We start from the raw sequence: 11,699 nt of genomic DNA on the forward strand, positions 1-11,699 counted from the left end.
GAAGTAAAAGAATATAGTAATTAATCCATTTTCCCTTTGAAATCTTTTGACATTGCTTCTACCGAGACCACTCACATGGATTAATGAATTACTTTTAACTTTTTGAAACTAATTTCACGCTTTCTCAGAAGGTAGAATTTCTTATATATTTATTTATGTAAAACACAAGTCACCTATTTAAAGTTTTGAAACAAAAGCTATGAATTTCATACTTTAAGTTTATTGCAGTAGACAAGCTTTGAAATTGCAGCTGAAAATAAGAAAAATGGCAGATGGTATCTTCAGGTAATAATTTGATGCTTTTAAATGTTACTTGTCATGGCCAGTCCAGGCATGTCCTATTATGAACTTTCAGTCGATACTTAAAAAAATTGGACAAAAACCAATTGTTAGGATGGCTGTCGCAAATCATGTGATTTTATGTACTTCAACTACAGACAGTGTCAAGTCTCTGGCAAATACTTAATTAAATATGGAAATAGATGAGGGTACCTCACAGCCATCAGTGGAATTCACACATCTCATTGTTTAAGGATCAGCCAACATGTCATGACTATGGAGTTTCCAGACTACCTGACTCCATGTTTCATACTTGCAATAGGGAAATCGAAACTCAAAGGTTACTATCAACGTCCCATCACATCACAGGGAGGCAATGGCCTAGTGGTATTATCACTAGACTATTAATCCAGAAACTCAGCTAGTGTTCTGGGGACCTGGGTTTGAGTCCCACCACGGCAGATAGTAGAATTTGAATTCAATAAAAAAATCTGGAATTAAGAATCTACTGATGACCATGAAACCATTGTTGATTGTTGGAAAAACCCATCTGGTTCAGTAATGAACTTTAGGGAAGGGTTAGGGTTATAGTGGGATTCACCAGTGGTCAGTATTGGTACCCCTGTTTTTCTTAATATTTGATTTGATTTATTATTGTCACGTATTATTATGCAGTGAAAAGTATTGTTTCTTGTGCACTATACAGACAAAGCATACTGTACACAGGAAAGGAGAGAGTACAGAATGTAGTGTTACAGTCATAGCTAGGGTGTAGAGAAAATCGACTTAATGCGAGGTAGGTCCATTGAAATGTCTGATGGCAGCAGGGAAGAAGCTGTTTTTGAGTCGGTTGATATGTGATCTCAGATTTTTATATCTTTATCCCAACGGAAGAAAGTGGGAGAGAATATGTCCGGTGTGTGTGGGGTCCTGGACTATGCTGGCTGCTTTTCCGAAGCAGTGGGAAGTGTAGACAGAGTCAAAGGATGGGAGGCTGGTTTGAGTGATGGACTGGGCTTCATTCATGAGCCTTTGTAGTTTCTTGTGGTCTTGGACAGAGCAGGAGCCGTACCAAGCTGTGTAACAACCAGAAAGAATGCTTTCTATGGTGCATCTGTAGATGTTGGTGAGAGTTGTAGAGGACATGCCAAATTTCCTTAGTCTCCTGAGAAAGTAGAGGTGTTGGTGGGCTTTCTTAACTATAGCGTCCGCATGGAGGGACCAAAACAGGTTGTTGATGATCTGGACACCTAAAACCTTGAAGCTCTGGGCCATTTCTACTTCGTCCCCATTGATGTAGATGGGGGCATGTCCTCCACTACACTTCCTAAAGTTGATGACTATCTCCTTCCTTTTATTGGCATTGAGGGAGAGATTATTGTCATCGCACCAGTTCACTAAATTCTCTTTCTCTTTCCTGTACTCTATCTCATCATTGTTTGAGATCCACCACCACAATGGTGGTGTCATCAGCAAACTTGAAAATCGAATTGGAGGGGAATTTGGCCACACAGTCAAAGGTATATAAGGATTATAGTAAGGGGCTGACAACACAGCCTTGCAGAGCACCGGTGTTGCGAATGATTGTGGAGGAGGTGTTGTTGCCTATCCTTACTGATTGCGGTCTGTGGGTTAGGAAGTCTAGGATCCAGTTGCAGAGGGAGGAGCCGAGCCCCAGGCCAAGAAGTTTGGAGATGAGTCTCATAGGAGTAATGGTGTTAAAGGCTGAGCTGCAGTCTATGAATAGGAGTGTGACATAGGTGTCTTTGTTATCTAGGTGTTCCAGGGTTGAGTGTAGGGCCAGGGAGATGGCATCTGCTGTGGACCTGTTGCGATGATAGGTGTAGTGGATCCAGGCAGTCTGGTAGACAGGAATTAATTTGTGCCATGGCTAACCTTTCAAAGCACGATGGATGTCAGAGCCACCGGACGATGGATTTTCAGCACGGAGAAGTACTGATTCATCAGCTGAGGCTATAGCTGGTAATCAGCAGGAAGTCCCCTTGCCCATGTTTGACCTGGTGCCATTAGATTTCATGGGATCCAGAGTCAATATTGAGAAGCCCAGGGCGACTCCCTCATGACTATACCTCTGGTGGGGATGTCCTGTCAGTGAGACTGGACATAGCTGGGGATGGTGATGGTGGTGACTGGAATATTTTAGGTATGATTCAGTCAGCATGACACTGTGAAGCTGTTGCTTGACTAGTCTGTGAGACAGCTCACCCAAATTTGGCACAAGTCCCCAAATGTTAGTAAGGAGGATTTTGCAAAGTTGATAGGGCTGTGTTTGACAGTGTCAATTCTGGTGCCTAGGTCGATGCTGGGTGATCTGTCCAATTTTGTTCCTTTTTTGGTAGACTTGGGAGTGGATTGATACAACTGCGTGGCCTGCTAGGCCATTTCAGGGTGAACCATATTGCTGTGGGTCTGCAGTCACATCCAGGCCAGATCAGGTAAGGATGGCAGATTTCCTTCTTAAACGGTATTTGTGAACCAGATGGGATTTTTCAACAATTGACAATGATTTTGTGCTTATTATTACAGAAAATAATCTTTTAATTCCAGATCTTTATTCACTGAATTCAAATTTCACCAGTTGTCATGATGGGATTCGAACCTATATGTAGTGTCCATTCATTCCTTTGAATAGACGAAGGCGGCACTGGTACAGAGTTTAAATGAATTTTTTTTATTGAACAGAACTCAAAATTAAATCATTACAGAAAGTGAACAGAAAGACAACAGCTAGAGAGAGAGAGAGAGACTGGCTTCTTTTGCCGGTCCTGTACTGATCAAAACAGAACTCCAAAGCAGATTGCACTAAACTGAAAACATAGAGCTGAAACTACAATATATGTGATTCGTTATCTTGCTATCGAAATTGTTTGGCACATGCTGACTCTAACTTGGAGAAACAGGCCTGGCCTTGCAGATGTTGTTCATGAAAAGCTTTGTTTGGCTTATAAAAAGCCTGTTTTGCTGGCATTGTACTTTGTAAAAATGCAGTCAATTTTCTAACTAACCCAGCATGCCTTCTGAGTTTTAAAATGTAGTAAGTTAATTTTTTAAGCTTAGCATTTAAATGTAATTGCATAGGCAGAAATATCTTAAAATGAAGTCTTTGCATAAATGAAGCAAACCATACACAGGTTCAACACCGTGTCCCCAGAGCATTAGCCTGAGCCTTAGGGCAGCATGGTGGCACAGTGCTTAGCACTGCTGTCTCACAGCGCTAGAGACCCGGGTTCGATTCCCCGCTTGAGTCACTGTCTGTGTAGAGTTTGCACATTCTCCCCGTGTCTGCATGGGTTTTCTCCGGGTGCTCCGGTTTCCTCCCACAGCCCAAAGATCCGCCAGTTAGGTGAATTGGCTGTGCTAAAAAAAATGCCCCTTAGTGCCAGGCGGACTAGCTAGAGTAAATGCACAGGGTTATGGGGATAGGGCCTGGGTAGGGTTGTGGTCACTGCAGACTCGATGGGCTGAAAGGCCTTTTTCTGCACTGTAGGATTCTATGATTCTCTGGAATATTCCAGATAGTGACATTATGTGGGGACATTACCACTGAGCCACCAACTTTCCATTTCATAGTTAACAAAATAATTTTGATGCATAGATGCTGTAGTAACGTAGAGTATCACAGCAGCTAATTTGCACATGGCAGGGTCCACAAACAGCAATGAGATAAATTATCTTTTTCAGAGGTTTAGGGATAAATATTGTCCAGAACTCTGGGATATTCCTGTGGTCTTCTATACAGTAGTCCCATTGAATATTTTCTGTCCATATTGGGTGGGGTCTCAGTTTGGCATTTCAACTGAAAAACAGTACTTCCAACAGTGTAGCGCTCCCTCAGTACTGCACTGAAGTGTCAGCCTGGATTATATGCTAAAGCAGTTTCAAAGCCTGCAGCATAAAGTATAAAAGTCTAACGATGAAGAAAAAAGTAATAAAGAAAATATGACAAATAATTGCAGTGCATCACGGTAGGGCGGCACGGTAGCACAGTGGTTAGCACTGCTGCTTCACAGCTCCAGGGTCCCAGGTTCGATTCCCGGCTCGGGTCACTGTCTGTGTGGAGTTTGCACATTCTCCTCATGTCTGCGTGGGTTTCCTCCGGGTGCTCCGGTTTCCTCCCACAGTCCAAAGATGTGCAGGTTAGGTTGATTGGCCATGCTAAAAATTGCCCCTTAGTGTCCTGGGATGCGTAGGTTAGAGGGATTAGTGGGTAAGTATGTGGGGGTAGGGCCTGGGTGGGATTGTGGTCGGTGCAGACTCGATGGGCCGAATGGCCTCCTTCTGCACTGTAGGGTTTCTATGTTTCTATGTTTCTATCACAGTTCGCTTGAAAACCTATTTTCCTTTCTTCATTTTCCTTCAAAGAGAAAAAAATGAGTGTAAATACATGAAAGAGTCACCATACATCTGGTTCACTCAAGCAAAGCAACTCTTTTCAAATATATTCAGTCCTAGTCCTTGCAAAGTAACCAGAATTCAAAACATTCCTCAGTAACTCCAGTCTCAGCTAGTTTACTATGTATAGCTCACAGAAGTGTTCTTGTCCCTAGACAGACTACTTAACCTCTCTGCTGAACCCAGTGTTCATCGAAGGCTTTTAAGCAATACTCAATTAACCTGCAGTGATCCACACTACATTAAAGATGGTCAAATAAAAGTTACATAAGTTCATCCTAGAATTACTAACAGACACTGGCATTCCCTGCTCCTGAGTATTTTGATATTTTTGACCCACTAATTTTGGCAGGATCTTCCGACCTTTGGAAAATAGGTGACTTCCAGTGCCAAAGCTTTTTGTATTTTGGCAAATACATGGCATGGATATTGTGTCAGTTCTTCTGTGTAATTACTTCCCCTGAGCAGTGACAAAAATTGGAAGCTGTAAGCTTTGCTGATCAAAGAGTGTCAATTTAATTGTGCCATAGACAGAAATCCACAGCTATAGTGAGGAGAGTCAGGTTTAAGAGCTCTCTTTTGAATCTGTGACCCTGAAATGAGTTCTCTTGTTGCCCACACCATGAAGAGAATGTTTATTTCTTTAATATGGTGTCCTCTATGTAAAAAGTGTTTTAAGGACAGCACAGTGGCACAGTGGTTAGCACTGCTGCCTCACAATGCCAGGGACCCGGGTTCGATTCCTGGCTTGGGTCACTGTCTGTGCGGAGTCTGCATGTTCTCCCTGTGTCTGCATGGGTTTCCTCCGGGCACTCCGGTTTCCTCCCACAAAGATGTGTGGGTTAGGTGGATTGGCCATGCTAAATTGCCCCTTAGTGTCAGGGGGACTAGTTAGGGTAAATGCATGGGGTAATGGAGATAGGGCCTGGGTGGGATTGTGGTTGGTGCAGACTCAATGGGCCAAATGGCCTCCTTCTGCACTGTAGGATTCTATAATCATACGTTTTACATTATTTATAAAATAGAAGCAATATTAACTTGATCTAGACACTTTTTTGTGGGGATTTAATAGATTATTCCAGTTTGATAAATTGTGATGGATTAGGAGACATGGTAGGAGATTAGGTGACAAAAGTAGAAATAGACTTAGGCAGTTCTTCTTTTTCCAGAGAGTACTGATCCTCTGCATTACATTACTGGCTGGTGTGCTGGGTGTTGACTCTCTGCGTGCCTTCAAGAGGAAGCTGGCCCAATTCTTGACTAGGGCAGAGATCATACATCACGTCGAAGGTAGGTGGGTTAATTAATAAAACTTTGTCTATGTCATCTCATAGGCTGGTCTTGATTGCTGGAGGGAATCCGGGAAGAACTTTCTTGAGCATTTTCTTTTCCTTATTACCGCGTGAGTTTTCTCAATTGTTTAGCATCGCCCTGGAGATGATGTAGCTGGGGAAGAAGTGGGGGGAGAGAGGTGTACAAATTGTCCAGTTGTGATGCTCCAAGCATCAGGGTGTGGAAGGAACTTTGTGGACCAGCAGGCTATTTTTTACCTGTGATTTCCTATGTTCATATAGATTAAAAGAAGCAAAACTGGAAAATATCACCCTGGCAACACCTCAGCAATAACCACGTGATCTTCTTGTCTATTATAGCAAACATAAATAGCTGCTGTATTGCCTTTTGCTCAACAACATATACCTTAACTGAAGAATTGTACACAAAGGTAAGAAAATTAGCTCTAATAAAGAAATAAGTATGAATCATTTGAAATTCAAACTCAACACTTAGATTTAATTTGAACTTCTTTTAGATTCCAATCGGCTATTATCAAATGCCAATTCCATGGAGTTAGTACTTGATTATTCAGTTTTAAAAAAATATTCTGATCTGCTGTGGTTGAATACAATTCTGCTGCTGTTGCTGGCCCACAACACCTCACGGATTCCCAGTTTTGAGCTGCTCAATATGTTCTGAGTCTATCCCATTTAGTACAATGGTAGTGCCACACAACACGATGGAGGGTGTCCTCAGTGTGAACATGGGACTTCATCCCCACAAGGACTGTGAAGTGGTTACTCCTCCCAATACTTTCATGAACAGATGCATCTGTGGCAGTTAGATTTGTGAGGACAGTTCTCACTTTTGTCTCTTGTCCCCACCTCGCCCTCTGCACAGGTGCCTGCCTGCTCCTCGCCAGCCAGCCAGCTCAAAGGCAGCATGGTGGCACAGTGGTTAGCACTGTTGCCTCACAGTGCCAGGGACCTGGGTTCGATTCCCGGCTTGGGTCACTATCTGTGTGGCATCTGCACGTTCTCCCCATGTCTGCATGGATTTCCTCCGAGTGCTCCGGTTTCCTCCCACAGTCGGAGAGATGTGCTGGTTAGGTGCGTTGACCCAAACAGGTGCCGGACTGTGGCGACTAGGGGAATTTCACAGTAACTTCATTGCAGTGTTAATGTGAGCCTTACTTGTGACTAATAAATAAACTTTAACGTATTAAGGATTTTCCTCAAACAGGGTTAGGATCTTGAGCTCAGTCATGACTCTGGCAGGTTGTGCCCATGCACACTGGTTGTCCTGCAATGAGACAGATGAGGAGAGTGTAGGCAGGAGTCATGCCAGGCCAGATGGTAATGAAGTCTGGCATATGTAGAAGTCAGGATGTAAGGAGCAGAGGAGCTACTGGGGGGAATAATGGGAACAGGGCGAGAGGAGGGCAGAATGACAAGTATTGGTACCCCACGAGGTAGGTGGGATTGAGATCACAGCAGAGGTGTTTTGGGGGTGTGTGTTAAGCGCTGCAACGGGAGACATGATGAGGCAGATTTACCCTTGCTGTATGAAGAAGGTTATTCATCTTTTTCCGGCACTATAGCCCCATCCTCTTATGGAGTAAGCTGGTACCCACTATTGCGGCCACAGCCTCCCGGGCGGGGTTCAACACCATGCTGCTGGACATCTGCCCGATCATGGGTAGAGGATGTCACACCTCTGCTCAACATCATCAGGAAGTTTGGTGAGGGCTCCCTTTATGAAATGTGATGTTGGCTTCCTGGCAGCCATCTTCCTGATTGGACTTGAAACAAGTGCTGGGGAGGCATTTAAAAGGAGCGCCCCACTGATTGCCGAGATTAAGTTCTAACCGGACGAATGATTCAGAGCCAGGCCATCGTGGGCATGGTGTGAAACTTGTGAAATACATTTTTTTTTACTAAAAGTGGTTGGATATGCAGTGATTTTTCTTGCCGCCCATACCGCAGGGATTTGCTGTGGGGGCGGGATTTTACGGCCTCGTTTGAGCGAGACCGGAAATACCCACCCGAGATCAATGGGCATTTCTGTTTTCCGCCCTTCGCCCGCTCCGATTCCGTGGCAGGCAGGGTGGTAAAATTCCGGCATGGTTTTCCTGGAAAATTCCGCCCAAAGAATAATGGAAAGTAATTTCCAGTGGTGTTCCACAGGGCTCACCTCAGTCTTGGGCCTTTGCTGTTTATTGTATATATTAATGATTTAGACTTAAATGTGGAAGGCATGATTGGGAATTTTGTAGATGACACGAAAAGTTGGCTGTGTAGTTGATAGCGTTGACTTCAGACTGATATCAATGGTTTGGTTAAGTGAGCAGAGAAGTGGCAAATGGAATTCAATCCAGAGAAGTGTGAGGTAGTGCATTTGGGGAAAGCAAGCAAAGTAAGGGAATATTCAATAAACAGGAGGGTATTGAGAGGGTTTGAGGAAGTGAGAGATCTTGGGAGTGCATATCCACAGGTCTCTGAAGGTGGCTGTGCAGGTGGACAAGGTGGTCAAGAAAACGTATAGAATGTTTTCCTTTATTGGGCAAGGTATTGAATACAAAAGTAAGGATGTAATGATGGAACTGTATAAAATGCTGGTTAGGCCACAGCTGGTGTTTTACAGGAAAGGCATAATTGCTTTGGAGAGAGTGCAGAGCAGATTTACAAAAATGCTGCCAGGGCTTGGAAATTGCAACTACGAAGAGAGATTGGGTAGGGTAGAGTTGTTTTCCTTGGAACAGAGCAGGATAAGGAGTGGCCTAATTGAGATGTAAAAATTATGAGGGGCCAAGACAGTGTAGATAGGAAAGACTTACTTACCCTAGGTAGGGTGATTTAATTACCAGGGGTCACAGATTTAAGGTGATTGGTAGAAGGATTAATGAGGATGTGAAGAAAAGCTTTTTCACCCAGAGGGTGATGGATGTCTGGAATTCACTGCCAAAGTTGGTGGTTGAAGTTGAAATGCTGAACTCATTTACAAGGGACCTGGATCTGTATCTACAATGCTGGAACCTGCAAGGCTATGGACCAGGTGCTGGAATGTGGGATTTAATCTGGTTCTTGAATGGCTGGTGCAGACATAATGGGCAGAATGGCCTCTTCCTGTACTGGAACTTTTCCCAGATTCTAAGTAGGTTTTTCCCTCTTGTTGGTTCTCTCACTATCTACTGCAGGTCCAGTCAAACTCCTCAGATTCTGAAGCACTCCAAGATGCAGCAAGATCTAGACAACATTCAGGTTTGGGCTGAGGAGTGAGAAGTAACATCTGCCACACGAGTGCAAGACAATGGGAGGAAATTTCCGGCTATTCACACTGGCAGGATTTTCTGGTCCTGATGCAGTGAATGGGGATTTGTGAGCATCAAATTATCCGGCCCCGCTTGAAGCGGCGGCGGGGAATGAACAGCCGGAAGATCCCGGCCAATCCCTCCACCAAGGGAGAAGCTAATCACACACACCCCCTCCCCTGACATTCAGTTGCTTTCTTTAACAGTTAACTAAACTTTATCACTGATTTATCTTTCAAACATAAAAAAAGAGCAGGAGGTTGAATTTATATAAAGTAATTTTACTTCTAAATAGCAGTCAGGATTATTCACAATGGGTGGGATTCTCCGGCCTCCCAGCCATGTGTTTCCCGCCGGCGGGAGGTGGCGCATTGTTTGCTAGCAGAGGGATTCTCTGGTCCCGCCGCTGTCAATGAGAATTCCCATTGATGTCACCCCACACTGGCAGGAAACCCGCGGGCGGGAATGCGCTGCTGGTGGGGCCGGAGAATCCCGCCGGCGTGAACAACTGGAGAATTCAGGCCCATATGTCTGGTGTGGATGCTGTTTCATTGAAAGGCCTTGATCCAGCTCTGGATTATTCCGCAACATTCAAACCAGTATTTTTGCTGTTGCATGCTACAATCTTCATTTTGTCCACTTTCACGAGTTTGGTGACTTCTTGAAATTCCACATCATTTAGGACAAGTCTCCAGACGTTATCTGCACATGTTCAATGAGCCCCTGAAGTTGACTCAGTTCCGAACTCTCTGTGCCGAGACATGGTTGATTGCTTTGTCAAATTGCAGCAAGACCTGGAGAGGCAGCTGAGGGGTGATCTGCTGGGAATGTATCAGTTCATCCAGACTCTACTGCAAGCTATTGTCCCGCATTGTGTTCTCGTACAACTGGTACACCATGACCAGGGCCCAGCAACAGTGCACACATACCATCGCTAAATGCTCACTATCAACATCGGAAGACTCCACTGACTAGAAACCTAACTGGACCAGCCATATAATTACTGCAGCTATAAGACCAGTTCAGCAGCTGGGAATTCTGTGGTAATTTACCTCCTGACTCCCCAAAACCTGTTCACCATCTACAATGCATAAGTCGGGAATATGATGGAATAGTCTCCACTTCTGCAGCTCCAACATAGAACAAGCCAAGAGAAAGCAGCCCTCTTGATTAGTACCCCATCCATCACCTTAAATGTTCACTGCCTCCACCAGCCATCTGTACCACCTATGAGATGCAGTGCAACAGCTCATCAAGGCTCCATTAACAGCACCTTCCAGACCCCTGCAACTTCTAGTACCTAGAAAGAGAATGGCAGGAAATGCATGATAATACCACCACATACAAGTTCCCCTCCAAGTCATCCACCATCATGACCTGGAACTATATCGCTGTTCCTTCACTGTCGCTGAGCTAAAATTCTGGAACTCCCTCCCTAACAACATTCTGGGTATACTTACACCACATGAACTGCAGTGGTTCAAGACGGTGGCTCATAACCACTTTCTCAAGCACGATTGGGGATGGGCAACAAATTCAGGCCTTACCACTGTGCTCACACCCCAAATGAAAAGAAAACATGTGTATGTGAAATAGTGCCTGCTTCAAATTACACAGTACTGGCAATGCAGACTGCTGCATTGAGGTTGACTGTCCATAATTACCAGTCTGTTCCTCATGGGTATGTGGAATATGTGTGAATAGAGCCAATAATACAGTTAGCAGTCTTAATGCTCAAATAATACATGTTATTTTTTGTGATGGATCACAGACAGCTTTACACAGCTAAAATTCATATCTGTTGACACTATAAAGGTATGTGATTGCTTTTGTACAACCCAGGAATGTGATGATCTTCTCTCACACATTTTTCAATGTGTATCATCAGATTTCTGTGACCTACCAACCCAGGGTTGACATGATTTACTTTGTTGTAAGCTACTGTCTCTATTATTGGAGGCTGACTTCCTCTGCAAGAACAAGTACATTGTGCATTGAATACGTAGCATTAAGTATTGAGTAGCTTTGCCAATTCTTGTATGTGCCTTATCCTCAGTGTAACAAGATTTGAAGGACTTTGGCACCTGAAATTCAAATCACTGTCTGAATACATTTGATTTGTCAGTTGTGTGTAATAAATTATAATGATTGACCTTTCTCACCTGCAATTTTCAAGATTTTTTGGCCAGCTCAAATCCTTCTCAACAGTCTTCTTTTGAGTTGAACCTCCAGCAAGCTAACACTACTGTTTTAAAAACAAGCATACTTGCAGCTCACTTCATACAGGCACTGGTTTATTTGGATTCAGTCTCATTACTCTCTTTAGTGCTTTTCTTTGGTGTAAGCACATCATCTGTTTTCATTCCTACCATCTGCTAATACTGGGCAGTGGCTCAACATGTCTGTTGTTCAGGCACAATCT

The 11,699-nt window shown here is 43.8% G+C and overlaps 1 pseudogene; it reads right to left on the reverse strand.

Moving 5' to 3' along the window:
* Nucleotides 1-9,854: 9,854 nt before the first annotated feature.
* LOC144501928 (transcription initiation factor IIA subunit 2 pseudogene) lies at nucleotides 9,855-10,176 on the reverse strand (annotated as a pseudogene).
* Between the last annotated feature and the right edge of the window lie 1,523 nt (nucleotides 10,177-11,699).

Source organism: Mustelus asterias, chromosome 12 (genome assembly GCF_964213995.1).
Source record: "Mustelus asterias chromosome 12, sMusAst1.hap1.1, whole genome shotgun sequence".
NCBI lineage: Eukaryota > Metazoa > Chordata > Chondrichthyes > Carcharhiniformes > Triakidae > Mustelus > Mustelus asterias.